The sequence below is a fragment of the Manacus candei genome, unplaced genomic scaffold (assembly GCF_025592945.1).
Source record: "Manacus candei isolate 608988 ecotype Guabito, Panama unplaced genomic scaffold, ASM2559294v1 h1tg000036l, whole genome shotgun sequence".
In the NCBI taxonomy this organism is placed as follows: Eukaryota; Metazoa; Chordata; class Aves; order Passeriformes; family Pipridae; genus Manacus; species Manacus candei.
Window position 1 is genome coordinate 4,724,521 of NW_026138084.1, and position 19,272 is coordinate 4,743,792.

A 19,272-nucleotide genomic window follows, 5' to 3' on the forward strand; every position below is an offset into this window, starting at 1 on the left:
TTCACGAAGAAGGCAGCCTCAGAGAACATGGTGCCAGTTACACCCTCTTTTGGTCAGGTAAGCCCAGAACCGAAAAACATCTCTCAGGAGTTTTTTCATGATCAAAAACTCTATTGTTCCCAAACTCGAAAATCTGCCACAGGTCACTCTGACCGCATTATCTCCCTACGCCTTCCACTACACAACAAGCAACACATCGTCCTCTTTAGTATATATGCCCCAACTCTCCAAGCTGACCCTGCTGAAAAAGATAAATTTTACACTGACCTGCACTGCCTTACCCAAAAGGTGCCTGCAGATGATAAGATCATTATCCTTGGTGATTTCAATGCCAGAGTAGGCAAGAATTTTGAAGCCTGGAAAGGAATATTAGGCAAGTATGGTGTTGGAAACTGCAATGATAATGGTCAACTTCTGCTAGAATTCTGTGCAGAGCAACAGTTCACCATCACTAATACTATCTTTCAGCAGAAAAATAGTCTGAAGACAACCTGGATGCACCCCAGATCTAAGCATTGGCACCTCATCGATTATGTCTTGGTGAGACGGAGAGATGTCCGCGATGTCCACCATACCCGTGTGATGCCCAGTGCAGAATGCCAAACAGACCATCGGCTTGTGCGCTGCAAACTCAACTTCAGTCTCAAAATCAAACCTAAAAAGAGCAGTCTCCCAAGGAGAAGACTCCAAGTTAACAATCTCCAATCAGCCACAGTAAGAGACAGATTCCAGGCAAACCTTCAAATTAAGCTTGATAACCATTCCACAGATTCTACAGATTCCTCTCCTGAAACAATTTGGCACCATATTAAAAACAGTATCCTGCAGTCCTCTGAAGAATCCTTAGGATTCTCCCTCAAGAAGAACAAGGACTGGTTTGATGAAAACAAGCAAGAAATCCAGGAATTGTTGAGGAAGAAGAAAACCGCTCACCAAGCACACCTTGCACTGCCATCGTGGCATGTAAGAAAAACAGCCTTTCGTTTTGCATGCAGCAAGCTCCAACAGAAACTCCGTGACATCCAGAACAAGTGGTGGATCAGTCTAGCTGAAAAAACTCAGTTATGTGCAGACATGGGTGATCACAAAGGATTCTATGAGGCCCTGAAAACAGCATACGGGCCTACATACCAGGTCCAAAGCCCTCTACACAGCGCTGATGGTCAAATGCTTCTAACAGATAAAACCTCCATTCTGAATCGATGGTCTGAACACTTTCAGAGTCTTTTCAGTACCAACCGTGTAGTCCAAGACTCAGCTATTCAGTTCATCACACAACAACCGGTGAAATATGAATTGGATACTGCCCCCACTTTTTTTAAGGCCATACAGCAGGTGAAAATCAGCAAGGCAGTTGGGGTTGACGGAATTCCACCTGAAGTCTGGAAACATGGGGGCCTTGCATTCCACGCAAGTTTGAGTTTGTGGTGCGCTGTTGGGAACTAGGCGAACTACCATCAGACCTTTGAGATGCAGTCATCATCACTTTGTATAAGAAGAAAGGTATTAAATCAGACTGCTTAAATTACCGGTGTTATTACTCTGCTTCTCCATTGCTGGCAAAATCCTGGCAAGAATACTCTTGAACAGACTAATACCTGCTATAGCTGAAGGAATTCTACCTGAAAGTCAGTGTGGTTTCAGAGCCAACAGGAGTACCACAGACATGGTATTTGTTCTCAGACAACTGCAAGAGAAGTGTAGGGAACAGAACAAAGGTCTCTATGTAACCTTTATCGACCTCACCAAGGCTTTTTTCTGTGAGCAGAAAAGGTCTGTGGCAGATTTTGGAACATTTAAGTTGTCCCCCCAAGTTCCTTAAAATGATCATCTCACTCCATGAGGATCAGCACGGCCAAGTCAGATATGGCAATACACTTTCTGAGCCCTTTCTAATAACTAATGGTGTGAAACAAGGCTGCGTTCTTGCACCAACCCTATTCACAGTCTTTTTCAGCATGTTGCTGCAAAGGGTCTGGAGGGATGGCAGACTTCCATGATCAGGATGGTATCTACATTCAATACCGTACTGATGGAAGCCTGTTCAACCTAAGGCGACTGAAGGCCCACACCAAGACCTTAAACCATCTTGTCCAGGAGCTGCTTTATGCTGATGACGCCGCCCTTGTCGCCCACACAGAAGCAGCTCTGCAGCGTTTAACATTCTGCTTTGCTGAGGCTGCTGAGCTCTTTGGGCTGGAAGTCAGCTTAAAAAAGACAGAAGTTCTCTATCAGTTGGCACCTCAGGAAGTCTTCCTTCATCCCCATATCACCATTGGCCAATCAGAGCTCAAATCAGTCCAGCAGTTTAATTACCTAGGTAGCCTCATCTCCTCATCTCCTCCTAGGCAGACTGACGAAGAGATAGACAACAGGTTAGCAAAGGCATATAGTGCCTTTGGAAGACTCCATAAAAGAGTTTGGCAAAATAAACACCTGAAGAAAAGTACAAAGATCAGTGTTTACAGAGCCATTGTGCTGTCTACTCTCTTATACGGATTTGAATCCTGGGTCATCTACCGCCACCACCTGCGTCTCCTGGAACGCTTCCATCAACGCTGCCTCCGTACAATCCTAAACATCCACTGGTCAGATGATGTGACCAATACATCTGTTCTAGAACAAGCAGCAATCACAAGTACTGAGGCCATGTTGCTGAGAACACAACTGCGCTGGGCAGGGCACGTCTCCAGGATGAAGGACCAACCACCGCCTCCCTAAGATCTTGCTTTATAGTGAACTTGCCACTGGTTGCTGCAAGAGAGGAGCCCCAAAGAGAAGATACAAGGACTCCCCAAAACAACATCTCAGCCTTGGCCATATTGATCATCATAACTGGTCTACTCTGGCCTCCAATCGGGAGGTCTGGAGACACACCATCTATAACGCTGCTGACGCTTTTGAGAAAGCACGCAGAATCACCCTTGAGGAGAAAAGACAGCGCAGAAAGAATCGTGCCTTGCAGAGTGTACCACCTGGGGAGTCTTTCTGCTGTGCCTTTTGCAACCGGACATGTCTATCTCATATTGGCCTTTTTAGCCACCAGCGCGCTTGCAACAAGCGTGGGTAGTGCCTTCCCCAATCTTCGTTCGCGAAGCCTAGCCATGAAAAGGAACAGGTGATTAGAGACATTGCATAGGGGAAAACTGAAGATGTGGGAGAAATCAAACAAAAAAGGTACTCTATTAATAATTGAAACATTAAGTTATTGTTTGCAACTCCTGTTTTTAAACTGAAAAAAAAAATCTGAGGAGCACTCTTATAATGATGATCTGTAAGGTCACTTTCAACTCAAACCATTCCAATGTTATGAAACATTTGGGTCTAAATTTGAGAAACATATGAGTGTGTTGAATAGCTACACTGTGGGACTTCAAATTGAAATGATTTTATCCAAAATAAACACCTTAGAAGAATTATTTTGATAATCTCTTTACTTTGATCCTGTTCCCAAAATATGGATCATGCCCCGTGCAAACTGGGACCCTTCTGCTGCACAGTGCTCAGTGATGAGCTGCATTCCCACTTGCAGCTCCACATGGAATCATCTCATCCTTAGCCTGTCTTACTCCACACCAAATCTTTATAATGTTTTTTTGGCTCACTGGAATATTCTTACAAAATGCCACCACTGCATTCACCTCTTGTGTAATGCAGAGACTTCAAAAAACGCAAATCCAAACCACCACACAAAACACATCTAACACAAAATACAGTTTCCCAGGAGCAATATTCCACCAAAGTATCCTCACTGGGAGCTCAGAAAAGTGAATTCTGTATTCTCTGCAAAGCTGACCATGTCTCTTGGATTAACCTTTCAAGTGCTACTATTTTAGCACAAAATTTGTTTAAGAGTTCTTATGTAGCTCTGATATTTCTCTTCTATTGATAGAGTCCTTTGTCCTCATAACAGTCTAGAAAATTTATATTGTGATTCAGAACTGAGATTTTGATTTCCTATAGAACAGAGATGGATGTTTTCCCTATTTGTTTTTTTGTTTGTTTGTTTGTTTGTTTTGTTTGTTTTTTGTGGTTTTTTGTTTTTTTTTTTTTTATTATAGGTAACAGAAAATATTTTCTAATGAGCTAAATCTGAATTAGAGACATACCATACCCAGGCTGTGGTTGAAGAGACTTCAAAAATGAAAACATTCAAGAAAACGAGTTTCAAAAGACATAAATGAGGCTTGATTTCTCCATGGCTCCATAGCAGGGAAATGATAGCTCAGAACCACTCATTTCTGCCTTTGAAATCTTTCCCATCTGCAGTAACAGACCTCATGTCATTCTGGCATTAAGCAAAATTTCTGTTGTCCACTCATCTGTTTTATCAGCTACTGTGGGGCTTTCTCCCACACCGATCTATCCATAGGGGATCAATTCTCAACTAAAATTATATTTTAACAGTTGATAACTTATTCTTTGCTATTGCCGAAAGGTGAATTAATCACATTCAGAAATCAAAGAAACAAGTGATGGGACATTGTGGAAGTAGAATTGAAACAGGATATTGAAAGCAGGAACTATTTTCTTCTCTGCCCCTCTGCACAACATTCAATATAATGATCCATGGTCTGGTTAATAAACTAAAGATTAAGCAAAGTTTTCCTTCATCTTCAAAGTCATGAGCTGTTCATTCCACTGGTAAGATTATGTAGTCAACAAGAGCTGGCATAGGCAACCTTTATACACTATTCTAGATAATGGAGATAATTCCAGACACAGTTATAATGAAGAGAATATGCTTGTTAAATATTGTGATTTTTAAAAATTAGTGTTCTATCAGTGCACTCTTTAGATAAGACAAACTTTGGGAAAATAGGAAGAATCTTCTAGTCACATATATTGCACTTAAATGAACAACTGTCTTTTAAAAAGCAATTCCTTCTTTCTCTAAGACAAAACATCATCCAGTAAGTCTCTTCAGTTACTGTATCTAACACCAAAGTACAGAATTACCTCTATGAAGACAGATTTTCAAAATTTGTTTTGCTGAACTTTGATTTAAACTAGCTTTTAGCATTGAACAGAAAGCTTTACTAAGAAATTCAGTGAGTAAACAGTCTATAAAGCTCATGTTTTAGATACTTCTGTAAATTCTAGTAAAATATTTCCTCCTTCTCTTCCAGCAATCAGGTGTGGAATCATAGAAAGGTTTGAGTTGGAAGAGGCCTTACAGATCATCTCATTCCAACCCTCCTGCCATCAGAGTGGCATGTACAGAAAGAGGAAAAGGCAATGAGCATAAGCTGCAGCAAGAGAAATTCTGTCTGGAAATCAGGAGACACTGTCAAGTGACAGTGGCGGGGCACTGGGACAAACTGTCCAAGGGCTGAGCCCTGCACTGAGGAGGAACCTGGATGTGATGACCATGAACTCCCTTCCAGCCTCCATGTCCTAGGATTCTTACTATACTGAATAACTGGCAGTTAAGTGTTATAAATTAAGTTGTATCAACATCATTACATTACTCAGATGACTTAGTTATATATGAAAAATTAAATCCTCTAATGAGTTTAGCAACTTAACTGAATATTATTTATTTTAAAGGCTTATTTGTTCATGACAGAGGGGAGATTGCTGTGGAGAGAGGGGTTGGCGTTTCTTTTTCATGTTCTGCTCAGTTGGTGAAGCTCAATTTCCAGTTAAAAAACCTAGGCAGCAAAGTTTTAACCAAATACTGTCTAATTATTTTAATACAGAACAACTAATCTATACTTAATACAAAAACATCCTTTATAATTATTGTTTTGAAAGCCATGGAACTGTTTTCTAGTTCAAAAGGTTTCTGAAGGACTAAATGATTAGCTGTCCTAGCCTGATGTACTCATTTCCCACTAATCTGATTCCTAAATATTATTGCTTTAAGTGCTATTGCTGAGGTAAGGAAGTAGCCGCTCATGGAAACTTTTATATTCCTTTGTCTTTGTACTATACAGCTCAATTAAAATGTCAACAGTAAAAAAAGTTCCATAACACTAACCAGCAATATTGAGGGGCCAAAAACCATCCAACCCCATTAGCAATTGTATCTCAGGTTTGGATCTGTACGCTTCATTTTCTGTGATGGTTTCTTTGAACAGCATTCAATCCTTCAAACTCACTCGCTTCAGATGATTTCTCCAATTACCAAATAGACATGAGAGACATGAGAACATGAAGCCCTTGTCAAAAAATTACATATATCCAACTTTTCAGCCTAACTCAGCAGACAAATGACTCTCCAACTGGTCTCAGAAGAGCACAGATTTGTCCCACTGGAAACCACACCTTCAGCGGCAGTGGAGTCCCATCACCCACCTATCATAACTTATCCCTGGGCCAAGAGCCAGAGTTGATCACACTATTCAGTATGATAAACCTAATCTTATTTATCTCCCAGCTTTTATTAGTGACTTCCCAGTTCCTTCCCTTATTTAATTTAATGGCAAAAAGCTGCCCTGACATCAGTTGCACAGCATCAGTCCTCATTTCCATCTGCATCCCGGGGATATCACTCAAGAGCTCTAAACTCACACTCAAGAGTCTCCACATTAAAGCGAAAATCTGAGCAGAGATTCTCAGTCTTTCAGTGAGTCATGATGACAGGAAAACTGTTATGGTCATGAATAAACATTGCTGGGTATTCTTACTTCATTTTCATATAAAGCAAGATCTGCTTTTTGGGCTATGTGAAGCACTGCTTCCAGGGAATTAAAAAAACTACAGAAATCCGAAGACTGGAAGTGTCAAAGACTAAAGCGTTCCTTGAAAAGTTAGAAGTCTCGAGCAAACGCAAAAATGAAGAGAACACGAACAGCTAAAGTATTTTTGCACAAATTGAAAAAGTCCTCTACCAGTTGGGAGCAAGCTGGAACTTGTATGGGGCCCTGCACACCCTGGCAAACATCTTAATTGTTCGGAGCAGACAAAGTCTGTTTAGTCATGTCTGCTGAGGGGAGAAGGATATTACAACACATCTGCACAGGCTGTTTCCACATAGGTCAACTGGTTCTCGAAGGCTGTTTTTACACGCCTTTCCTCCAGCCAGAACCCCGCACACATGGACACCATTCCCCTGGTTGGCCGTACACCTGGTGGGCACACAAGGAATCTTTGAATAGAAGCTCAAAATGAGCAATCGAAGAAACAATCTCAGCATCCTCATAGACGTGCAGTGTCAACACACAGTGATGTCTGGAGGGATTTTGTAAGAGTCTAAGTATGCCTCAGTGAAATTTCAAAACAAGCATAATTCAGAGCTGCAGTCCCCACTGAGGATAGAAATGACAGATCTAAAACACCTCAGGAATGGCAAAGGGTATAGGCAGCAGCTCAAACTGGGAGATGAATTCAAATGGTTCCTTCACTTATGCAAGGATGGGGTGGGTTCTTTCTAAGATATTCTAGCAAGGTTTTTAATCTGTGCTCCAAAACAGCCAGAAGCTATTCCCCTACAAAACATGCTGCATGAAGCAAAACGATATTGAAAACCAGCAAGGAGGTGGATCTCATGCAAATAACTATGCAAGGAGTAAGTGTGGTTTTGTGCTCTACAAACAGCCAAACAGTGTTTCCCTGCTTTGGCAGTGGTACCTCCATTTCCAACATATACACTCCCTTTTACCTCTATCACTTTATTGGAGGAAGCAGTTTAAGATGCATCTGTACTCTGATTATGAAATCATCAGTGAAGTGCCAGCTCTATAAAGGGCAGCTTCATGACCTATGCAATGTGAGTCAATCTTGCCCCACAAGACCAGGTTAATGTCCAGACAATCAGCAAAACATTAAACAAAACTATATACAAATTAGCACAAATCTTACATTTGGACCTCTCTGACTCAGTGAGGGTACAGTACAGCCCAAAGCTGTATTCATTCTGTTGGATTTGTTATATTTGTATGGAAATACACACTTTTCCCTTCAGCTTAAGTTTGCACTCTGGAGAATCTTAAGCCTAGCAGGTGACACAGACACACATTATTTATATGTATTTTACCAAATTCTTAACTAATATATAACAATATTATTAGTAAATAGTTTAAACTTAAACTTCAACTCTTCGAGTCAAAAAACTGTCTCGGCTTCACATCTCATTAAATAACAGAGTAGGATTTGCCTTTCACAAGAAAAAAACCCTAACAGATCAGGTTCAATAAAAGAAATTATACATCTCTATCGATGTCTCCACGTTCTAATCTGGGGCAGTGATAACATCAGTGACATTAGTTTAGAGACAATTGCTGTTTCATAGAATCATAGAATCAGCTGGGTTGGAAGGGATCTCATCAAGTCCAACCCCACCGTGGTTCCCAGACCATGGCACTGATGCCACATCCAGTCTCATCTTAAACACCTCCAGGGACGGAGAATCCATCACTTCCCCGGGCAGCCCATTCCAATGCCTGATTACTCTCTCTGTAAAGAAATTCTTCCTAATATCCAACCTAAACCTCCCTTGGCACAGTTTAAGACCATGCCCTCTTGTCTTACTGAGAAGTGCCTGGGAGAAGAGACCAACTCCCACCTGGCTACACCCTCCTGTCAGGGAGTTGCAGAGAGTGAGGAGGTCTCCCCTGAGCCTCCTCTTCTCCAGGCTGAACAGCCCCAGCTCCCTCAGCCTCTCCTCATAGGACTTGTGCTCCAGTCCCTTCCCCAGCCTTGTTGCTCTTCTCTGGCCCTGCTCCAGGACCTCCATGTCCTTCCTGAACTGAGGGCCCAGAACTGGACACAGCACTCCAGGGGTGGCCTCACCAGCGCTGAGTCCCGGGCAAGAATCACTTCCCTGGACCTGCTGGCCACACTGTTCCTGATCCAGGCCAGGATCCATTTGCCTTCTTGGCCACCTGGGCACACTCTGGCTCATGTTCAGCTTCCTGTCAATCCAAACTCTCAGGTCCCTTTCTGCCTGGCTGCTCTCCAGCCACTCTGTCCCTTTATTTAAAGCAGCCAATCAGAAAGGGATTTATCTCTAGACTAGAACTTTTCCCACACCAAGGAAAAATGAAATTCATATGGAGATTAAGTACAAAGCTGGGCAGGCACAACGCAGTATTTCATTTGGGGAATTTTTTTTAAAGTTATGGCATTGCTGCTAATAGAAGAAAGAAGTCAAACCCAAACAAATCATTCAAAAGGTAGAATAAGTTCCAAGTAATTATAATTATAAAAGTTCACACAAAGACTAGAAGTACCATAAAAACTTATGAAAAATTATGCAGTGAGTCAAGGGTTATTAAAATACAATGGAAATGGGATAACCATTGCATTTCTTCATGCTTGTAACTGGACTAAAAGAACATTAGACAAGCAGGACAATGTCACAGGGGTGATAGAGTTATGTTCCTCGACTTATACAGTATGGCATGATTACATTAATAGAGGGAGTATTTCTTACTTGGAGAAAATGGCAGTGTCAACCTGATCTATCATCCATTAAAAAAGGAAATTAGAAGCATCTTAAATCATGTAGCAATGAGACTGAAGGATAAACATGTATGGGTTGTCTGATTATTGGTGACAGCTCTACGTTTGATTGCTGGTGACAGTTCTATGAAAAATGAGTTAAAGGAGATTGATTAGAAGTGTTTCATAGAAACAGATGAAAAAGGTATTAACTGGGATTCTAGTATCACTCCAGACTGAAAACATCCTGCAGTAAAAGAAAGGTGTCAGAAAGCTGACAGCAGTGGTGAGAAGAGTTCAAAAGAAGATTGATACAAAGCAAAATCATTTTTAAGACAAGCTAGAGTTTGGTCACAAGATGCATGGATCAAAACATCAAAAAGTTTATGGTGACTTACAATATAAAGGACAAAGGTGCTAGAAGAAAAAAAGTTCTTAATGCAAAACATAGGTAAAACATGTAGACAAAAACAGGAGGAACAGTGCCACGTGAAAGTAAATAAAAGAGAAAACTGATGTGAAAAGGTATCAGTGCCAGATACTACTGATAGAAAGTAACGTAGACATCAGTATTAATGGTACATTTGCTGAAGAATTTGGTTCTCCTCTGAAGTGTCAAAACATTGATCTAGACCAATATTTTTAAGAAATAGGGAATATTACCATTTTTGAAGTTTAAGAACCAGATTAAACAATATAGGTGTATCCTGACAGCTCTAATAAACCAGAGCATAACAAACCATTTCTGCTGTTTGGGGATCGATGGCCATAAGCTCATCACAATCCACCAGTGTGGAGCTCAGCTGACCAAGCACAGGCAGAGCACCAGTTGTGATAAGTAACTGCTTCAGAGTTGGTTACTGAAGTCATATTCCCAAGGGCTGTACAGTGGGAATTCCAGCCTCCTCCTGAACCTAGTCCTTTAAAATTGCTTTGTCTGTTTTGGCCCTAGGCTGCATATTAGAAATGATAAAAGTAGTTCTTTCATACTCAAAGCAAGACAGTTCAATTGCTAGTGTCAACATGACAAAGTGCTTGTGGCTACAGGAGTGGGGGGAGGAAGAAAAATGGGGGGGCAGGAGAGAACTCTGCACTTAATACTGGGCAAGTAAGAACAGAGTTTTTCTTTCCAGCTGAAGCCCAGACTTATCCCATCATATTTCTTACCCTTCTGTATGTTGACTAGACTAGAACTGTTGCTCTGGCGGCAATTACAAATTGAATTCATTATAATTATTCTTGCAACATAAAAATGAAGATATGTCCCTGGAAACAATTCTACATCTTTGATATACATTTAAATGCTTTTAATCAGCATTTGCCTTTTTCAGAAACAGTGAAAAGAAACAAACAATGAGGAAATATAGTAAGATGATTTCCTGAGAGAAAGTCAAAATGCAACGCTTTATGCTGACCTGCACATACAAGGTAAGGAGACTTTTTTTTTCCCCCTCAAAGAGTGAACAAAAGTTCTAATTCTGGAGGAGAATACCTTTTTTAACAGCATATAAATTAGAATTAGGGACAGACAGACATACAACCTCAACAGAATGTAGTGCCTTATCATAGTTCCCAAGAATCACAGAACCACAGAAGGAACATACAACAATGTCCAAGTTACACCCAAATAAGACTTTTCAAATATAATAATTAGAACCATGACCAAGATCAGAGAATCATAGAATGGCCTGGGTTGAATGCACATAAGTTCACCAAGAGCCAGAATAGAAAGTCTAAAGAGTAACTTATTTCATTTTGAGGAATTACACCCCTACCTAAGAAGAAATATTTATAATTGGAGACATAAGGCTTATAGAGAACATGTTTCAGGAATTTGCAAAATTCAAAGGGAGTTCACAGCACTGCAATGCCAATTTGAATTTTTAAGTTTTGCCTCATGCTGTCATTAATTTTTATGAACAAAAAATGCTCTAACAAATATACTGAAAATACCCTGAAGAAAAATCCAAATGCAATTTGAAATTATATATGTTATATGTACATGATGTGCATACCCTTATGGAACACGACAACAATTTTCCAACATAGTAACAAGCCCAAAACAAGACTGTGAATGCAAACCCAGTAAGTTACCTGGATTAGCCCTTTAAGACACAACATAGCATGCAATACTCTTAAATTGGATTTTTGCTTATGTACAGTAAGCTTTCACAGATTTTATTTATAAGCTCTTGTTTGGCAATTTTAATTATTTTATTCCCTAGTGCTTCTCCTTTTATGGCCATCTCTTTCTTCCCACATTTTGCCCCAAGGCACATCAGCTGTCTTCACAGCTGAATGAAATTCCCATCTTTGGCTCAAAGGAGAACTTGTTGTTGTTGTTTATTTGTTTAACTAGAAAGATGCCAGCCATCAAAAAGGAGAAGCCCTAAAAGTTGGGTCTTCTGATGCTACAGACATCTTCTCCACAAATACCTGTACACTCTGACTTCAAAATGCTAGAGAAGATGTTTGTCTCCTACAGGTTGAGTGTGGGAGACTTAACTATCATTACTAAAGTTAGGTCTTCTCCTAAATAATCATAAAATAGAAAGAGGTAATTCGTAGAGCTACGGTCTGTTAAACAAAATTGTTTTCAATTAACCACACTGAGGTTCCTGAAAAAAAAAATCCAATTAAAAAAACCCCCAAAGACCAAATCCAAGATAAAACCAAAGAACATAACAAACCAAGCAACCTCCCAATTCTCTTATATCCCGACTATATTATTATATTCTCACTGTCACTCACCAGAGCAAGGTGTCACAAGCTGAGCCCCAGTAGCCAACTTTGAGTCCAGTCCTCATTAGTACCTGGTAAGGTTCAAGTCAGGCTCAGCCTTGTGTTACATGTTCCTGCAAATACTGGACTGGCTTCAAAGGACATTGTCCTGCTCCCCTCTCCTGCTCTACATTGAGTAATCAAACAGCTACACAGGCACTGTCAGCAGAAAGGAAAAGCATTAAAATTGCCATTACTTATAACTATTTTCCTGCAGTGCTCACTGGTATTAAATAACTATGTTAGGTAGCACTGCAGGCCTCCTGCCACGATGCCATCATTTGCTAAGGCAGCTCAAGCCAATCACAGATCTGGTCTGGAGTTCAGGCTGTACATCAAAGGCCCATTTGCTGCCCACAGATGCCATCAAGTCACCTTAAAACACCTCCCTGCTGCTGGCACCTCTCCTTCTGGCTGTCCATCTTCCTGCAAACAGGATGTTCTGGTTAACTATTGACACATCTCTACATTCAGAGTATTTTGAGCAGAATATCAACCAATAAAGTGTTAAATATCTATGATTTTCTCTTCAACTCAGGATTCTTACATGGATAATTTCTTAGAGATGCCACATATTAACTAAGTTGTGAACAGTAACATGCAGAAGCAAAATAATGATCTTGTGAATCAGTGTAACTAAAAAACCTGGTACCTGGCTTGGTATAATGCGAGAAAATTATGTTTAATTAGAAAATTATAAACGGGTATAGCTGCCATCATTGATTCAGAAGAGAAAGTGAGATACAGGAAGGGATAGGAGATGCAGAGAATTTGGAAAGAAGAAGTTAACAAGGAGCTATATTTAAGCAGGTTTTTTTTTAATCTAAAAATTCCACAATGTGTATTGCAGCCAATAGTCTCAAGACAAATCAAAAGCAGCCAAAGCTGCCTGGAATATGATAAGCATCCAGTTATCAACAACAAGACAGTTTCCATCAAATCATCCATTTCTTTCCATCAAATCAAACCATCTCTGAGCTCACATTCCTCATTTAAGCCTGACCACTTAATTCTCTGTCAGTCATCTGATAAATTCAAGCATGGCTTTGGCAGAGCCACCAGCCCAACACGCTCCCTGCCTGCTCCCACCTGTCCACACTGCAGCTCATCCTGCTTGGAGAGATGGTCAACACAGCTGGGGAGGAATTTGCACTCTGAAATGGCTTAGGAAAGTCATCTACCTTTGAGGAACAAACTCTAAACAGGATCTAACACCAGTTCCTAATGGGGAAAAAAAGGAAAATGGAAATGACTGGATGATGATGAAGCCAAGGAGGAACTTTGCTATTCAATCTTAGCTCCAGCCAACTGAAACTTTTCAGCTTTTTCTTGACATGTAAATATTCTACATCGAGAGGTTATTTTGCTTTTCCAACTATGTCAGTACATCTAATACAAGAATTTCCTTCTCTACAAACCTTGCTGTGTTTATTCCTTAGACTGCCAGAGCTATATGATCACTAGTTGACTGTTCTACATCACCAACTCAGGGTGGAGAATCACAGATTTAAAAAGCTAGAAGCAACCAATAATTTGGACAATTGGATTGATGAAGGAGTTTGCTTGGTAAGTGTGAGCTGCTAGTACCTGACTGCTTAACTGCATGTCTAATGAGACACAACATCTTTAATATTAGGCTGCCTCCCTGGCACAAACTAACACAGGCCTTCAGTGGTGATTTTAATGCAGAAGACTCACTTACCAAACTGCCACTTCCCTTCAGGCACTTGTTTCTGTTCTGTCAAACTATCACAGGATACCCTCCCATTTATGAGATAAAATCAGAATGTGTCTTTTGGGGACTAAGATCTTAATTCTGTTCTCTTTGAAGTCAACTGGAATTTTGGCATTTATCTAAATGATGAAGGATCAGATCCCAAAGTGTTTGTTCAGCAGTTCTGGAAGAATGACAGTCTTAATAAAATTAATTGAAACACATTTTAAAGATATGGCCAATCAAAATATTTATTTTTAGACTCAGACATCCCAGTATTTGGCATATTTTTTCAGCTGAAATGCACACTGATGCTCCTCGGCAGTGGCACCACAGCACTGTAACACATTCTACAGATTTCATTATACAATATTCTTATTACTGCAAGCATTTGAATCAGAAGCTTGTGAAGACTTGGCAGTACTGAAATACTATTCAGAGTTTCTTTCTCATCTTCACCAATGTAATAATGTCTTTGATAATCTGGTACATAGAAGTTCATGAATTTACCAAGGTTTTCCCCTTGAGAAAGAATCCCTTTCAAGATAAGCTATAATATTTATTTTCAAAAATTAGTTCTATTGCTTCAATGAAAAACAAGGAGTCAAAAGAAATGCTAAGGGTATTAGTACCACTACTTTCTAAAAGTATTAGCTAATAATTAGAGTGGGAAATAAGACTTTTTTTCCACTGTGGCTTGTTATCACTGTGTTCTTATCTTTTCAGTACACAACATACTATCCTAATTTGCTATTTTCATAGGGGTTTTTTTAGAACCACATATAGAATTAGAAGCTGAAGTGTAAGGATAGCTGGGGGCTTCCAGGGAAAAGATAAAAGGCAGCAACCATTTGTCATATCTACACAATTTGACACATTTGCAGAGTGCACAAGTGAAGACATCAACTGAAAGCAGATCTTAGAAGTCTTGCATGAACATGTTTTTAAAAGATTAATAGATGTCCAACATTCCTTGTAATCTTACTTATTTCTTGCTGCAGTATTTACATGCACAAATTCTCCAGAATTTCAAATTCTACAGTTTTTTGAAAGCTCTAAGTATTCTATAAATATCTGTTTAGACATTTTACTGCCTCTACTATAAATACAAAGACCAGCATATATTCTTCATTCTTCATATTTCACCCATCTTAAAATTTCCTTTCCATTACAAAAATGGTTTTTATTTGAGAACTAACCAAAACCAATTTTTTTCCTTAAAATGCAAAGTTTAAAACAAGCTGTCAGAGGTGTACACTGATTTGGAAAAAAAACAACCCCAAAAGTTACCATCTGTAAATTGACGGTTAGTAAGAAATCAGTAAATAATATTCAAGTGCTGCAAGGATGGATTTGTTCATCCCAGCTAAGAATACTGTGATCATTACTTTGACAGGATTGTCACCATCATCTGGACCAACAGGTTTCCTTTCCTTTTACTTTGCACCCAGGGGGGCCAGTGGGTGCTTAGCACAGGGGACAACAAACACTGTTCTGTTCTTGTCCCAGGGTGCTGGGTTATACATCTGTCTTTGGGGGTAAAAGTAGTTTTCCCTGTATCATTGCATTTATTGTAATTTTTTTTTAATAGATTGTAACTGTGACTTGTAACCTCTCTGGAGTTGTGTTCATTTCTTCCGCCAGTTTACTTTTAAACCAGCACGTCTTTGGTTTTTAAATTTGCATATATATTATAAAAAAACATCATACAGGGGTTTTTTTTGTGGGGAGCAAAAGAACTTCTGGTTTTAATTACTGTATCACAATTAAATTACCTAATGTACGTAAGACCTGCAAAGTCTTGGAAACAACAGTGGGTGGTGTTTCCTGGAACAGGGCGATATGTTTTACGACTGGGAAGGAACCCACACCACTTCATTTTAATGTTAAGTCACACAGCTCAATCCACACAGTCGAGCAAGAACTGAGAGCAGGAAACAAGAGGGACTTCTTGTCAGGGTAACTATTCAGAGAATGGAAAAGTTAATTTAGTAGCCTCAGGCAAATAGTTAAAAGCAGCTGAAGTCAATTATATTTGTTTCTACGAAACAGCATATCTATTCCCAGCTTAAGCAAGCCTACAGTATACATTAATAACTCATTTTAACACTGTTTCTAAGATTTAGAGAGTTCATCAGTACAAAACACAATACTGCAACACATGCTGAAAATCAGTTCAGAAAATGATGATTTTTTCACTATTTTACTTGATTATAAAAGAGTCACAGTACTTAAAATGAATATATGCATATGCAGTGGACTTAGATACACAGACTGAGTATTGAATGCAAGTCTTCCGAGTAATCTGAAAGCCCTTTCCTACCGAGACACAAAAATATTACAGCCTCAGACACATAATCTTTATTTTTTTTAATGTTTTGTGTATGACTTAAACTACAGTTTAAAGAAGTCATCCATCAGTTACACCCAGTTGTATTTTTAAAAGCTCCATTGCCAGTTGATCTAGACAAAGTAATCTAGTTTATAACCTACTTCCAGCAGCTGTAGCTAGAACCAATTTTCAATTATTTGTGTTGTGAGACTTTGAAAGGGAAACCCAAAAAAGTTCCTAAATCCAGTTTTTGGAACTTGGACATCTCACAACTTTACGATACGCCTATATGAAAAAACCATATTTTTATTTCTCATAACACTGATGAAGAAAAGCTTGAACCTTATTACACTGTATGAGAGTCAACAGCAAAACTTCCTTTGGCCTCCTTATAAAATTTTCAACTTGTTCAAAACTGGTTTTGTGTGTTTATTACTAAACATGGTTTCAACATAGTTTGGACTTGTTCAACACAGTTTTAAGCTATTTGTGTCTATGGACAGAAAGCATTAAAACAGGAACGAGCTGTCTCAACCCAATAATAGCGTGGTCTAGCACAATCATCCTTAAGGTAAAGTTTTGCAAAATCCAGGTTTATGGTACATAGTTATTAACCTTGCATCAAAATTGATGACAAGCATGAACAAAAGCTCTACATCCAGAGATCTGGGAGCTGGGCAGTCCTGCCAAGTTCCAACAAAGCCTCAGTCTGATACATGGTATATTCAATTAATGAGTAGAATGCAAGAATTATAAAAATTCCCTGTCTCTTCCTGGCAGCAGAAACCACTAGAACTGTGAGCAGAAATTACTTCTCCAAAAAGGAAGCCAGATATGGGAACAACATTGTCCAGTAGAACTTTTTTTATATTTAATTTAGAACAGCAATTATTTTCGAAAACTGCTTGTTCTGACGAAATAGAAACAGCAGTTTTGCTATGGGGCAAGACAGGAGGTCTGGTAGACCAGAGATAGATCTAATAATTATAAAGCTGAAGTTTAGCAAAAAGGTAGCACTTCTTTGTTTTGTTTTTTTTCTTGCATGTGTCAACAGAGTCCCAAGTTCAGAAGCAGGATTCATGAATAGTTGATGTGGACAATAAAAGCTGTCTTCTTAGTATCATGTCCTATATCCAAAACCAGCCAAGTTAGAATGTTTCTGAATGTTCAGTCATATGCAGAATTAGCTTGTTTCTACTGTAGAAAAACCATTTCCCCTTCTATGCCATCAATTCCATTCAAATCAAAGAATTAAAAAGGTTTCAAATTATTTTCAGGAAAATTATACTGCAAATTAATTAAGCAATACAATCAGGGGCAACTCTTATTTCTGCTAAGTAAAAAGCATGGCTCAACACAAGCTCAATAAGAGACTTCAGTGCAGTTCAAATGTGATTAAAGCTTTCAGAAATGCAGGCTTAGTGAAACACAAGACCAGCACACAGTGACAGACATATGCATCATGTGTGTTCTTCTTAAGAATTATTATAATTTTGCTTAGAATTAGAGAAAAAATAAGTTTGGGACACCTGGTGGTCATTTACTGTAACCCCCACACCAAGCGAAGTCAAGGAAATGAGACTCAAGCCTTGTCCAGTTAAATTTTGGGTATCTCCAAGAAAGAAGACCCCATAAGTTTCTTCTGTCCCTGGTTAACCAACCTCATTAAAAAAAAAAAAAAGCACACAACCTTTTTCCTCATACCAAATCAGAATTTCTCATGACTGTCCTGTCACCAGACACCTCCAGGAATGATATGGCTCCATTTTCTCTGTAAACACCCTTGAAGTATCAGAACAGACAAAACTGGCTCTCCCCTGTCAATCCCAAATAGCTCCAGGTCTCCAGAGCATTGTGTTGGAGTCTGCTGGAATACAAGATTCTCTCCTGAGGTCTCATTTACTTGTGTCACAAATATAATTTGCACATAACTGTACAGGAAATTCATCCCATTTCAAACCTTCTCCTCAGCCTGGGATAATGTCATCATCTTCACCCTTTTGCTTTCCCACCTTTGACAGCACTGCCTGCTTAGAAAGACAGAAATGTTCCAAGTGCAGTGCCCTTCCTGGGTTTGGGAGATTATTTTTTTTAAAAAATTACATCAGATACAAGTGTGAAAGGGTGGAATGAAATCACTTTTAAAACCAAACCTGTTCCTCAGGATTCTATGAAAAGTCCCCTCAGAATAAAGATCCCTCTGTTCGCATCGGTAATTTAAAGTCAAAATCTCGACACTCACCGAATTCTTGTGAACTGAAGACAAGAGTTTAATTTTTTAAATTACAAATGCTTATGGCCCAAGGTGTTTTCTTCACAACAGCAGAATGAGTTTTGTTCAGTCTCACACAAATGAAGCCTGTATCGCTTATAAGCAGAGTTGTTTTGCAAAGTGCCTATTTTCTTTAAGTTTAACCTTGACCTTAATCAGAAACCTGGTTTCAATACCTATTGAAAGATGTGACTTCCCTCTAAACAGTACCATAATAAACACTACAGTAAATGAAACAATGGACAGGTGTAATCTTACTTTTTTGACTATGAGGAAAAATTCAGTCAAAACAAACAGTTAAGAGGTTGTTTCATTTAGTTAAGATTACCAAGTCCAAACAAGCAAAGACAGGTTGACAGTTTAAGATTATTTTCCTTCTGGCAGGAAAAAGAAGATTTTTACACTTGAATGATATTTGAATTTTTTTTGCTTTAAATATTAAAATATCCAACACAATTATGAAAGTGCCCCAAATGACAACTTGCACACATTAAAGAACAACTCCCTGACTGCTATATATTTTTTTATTTAAGATAACTAAAACAAACACAGCATGACAGCATAAATACTTCCAAAATCCAGCACTTACTGAGCTTTTTCGAAGAAGGTTTTACCTCCTAATTTTCAAACCACCACATACAGTAGAAGCTTAACTTTTCATCTGCAAATATATTCTAATATCCTAGATTTAGTCAGCATCTTATATAATACAGAGGTAGAGACACAAAACAAAAACAAGCCCTCCAACAATTCCATCTTTATACCACATTCCCAAGTGCCACAGCT

At 39.1% G+C, this 19,272-nt stretch overlaps 1 protein-coding gene across 4 annotated transcripts in view; it reads right to left on the reverse strand.

The window, feature by feature from the left end:
* ATG7 (autophagy related 7) overlaps window positions 1-19,272 on the reverse strand; it is a 102,168-nt gene that overhangs the window by 11,485 nt on the left and 71,411 nt on the right. The window lies entirely within an intron of this gene.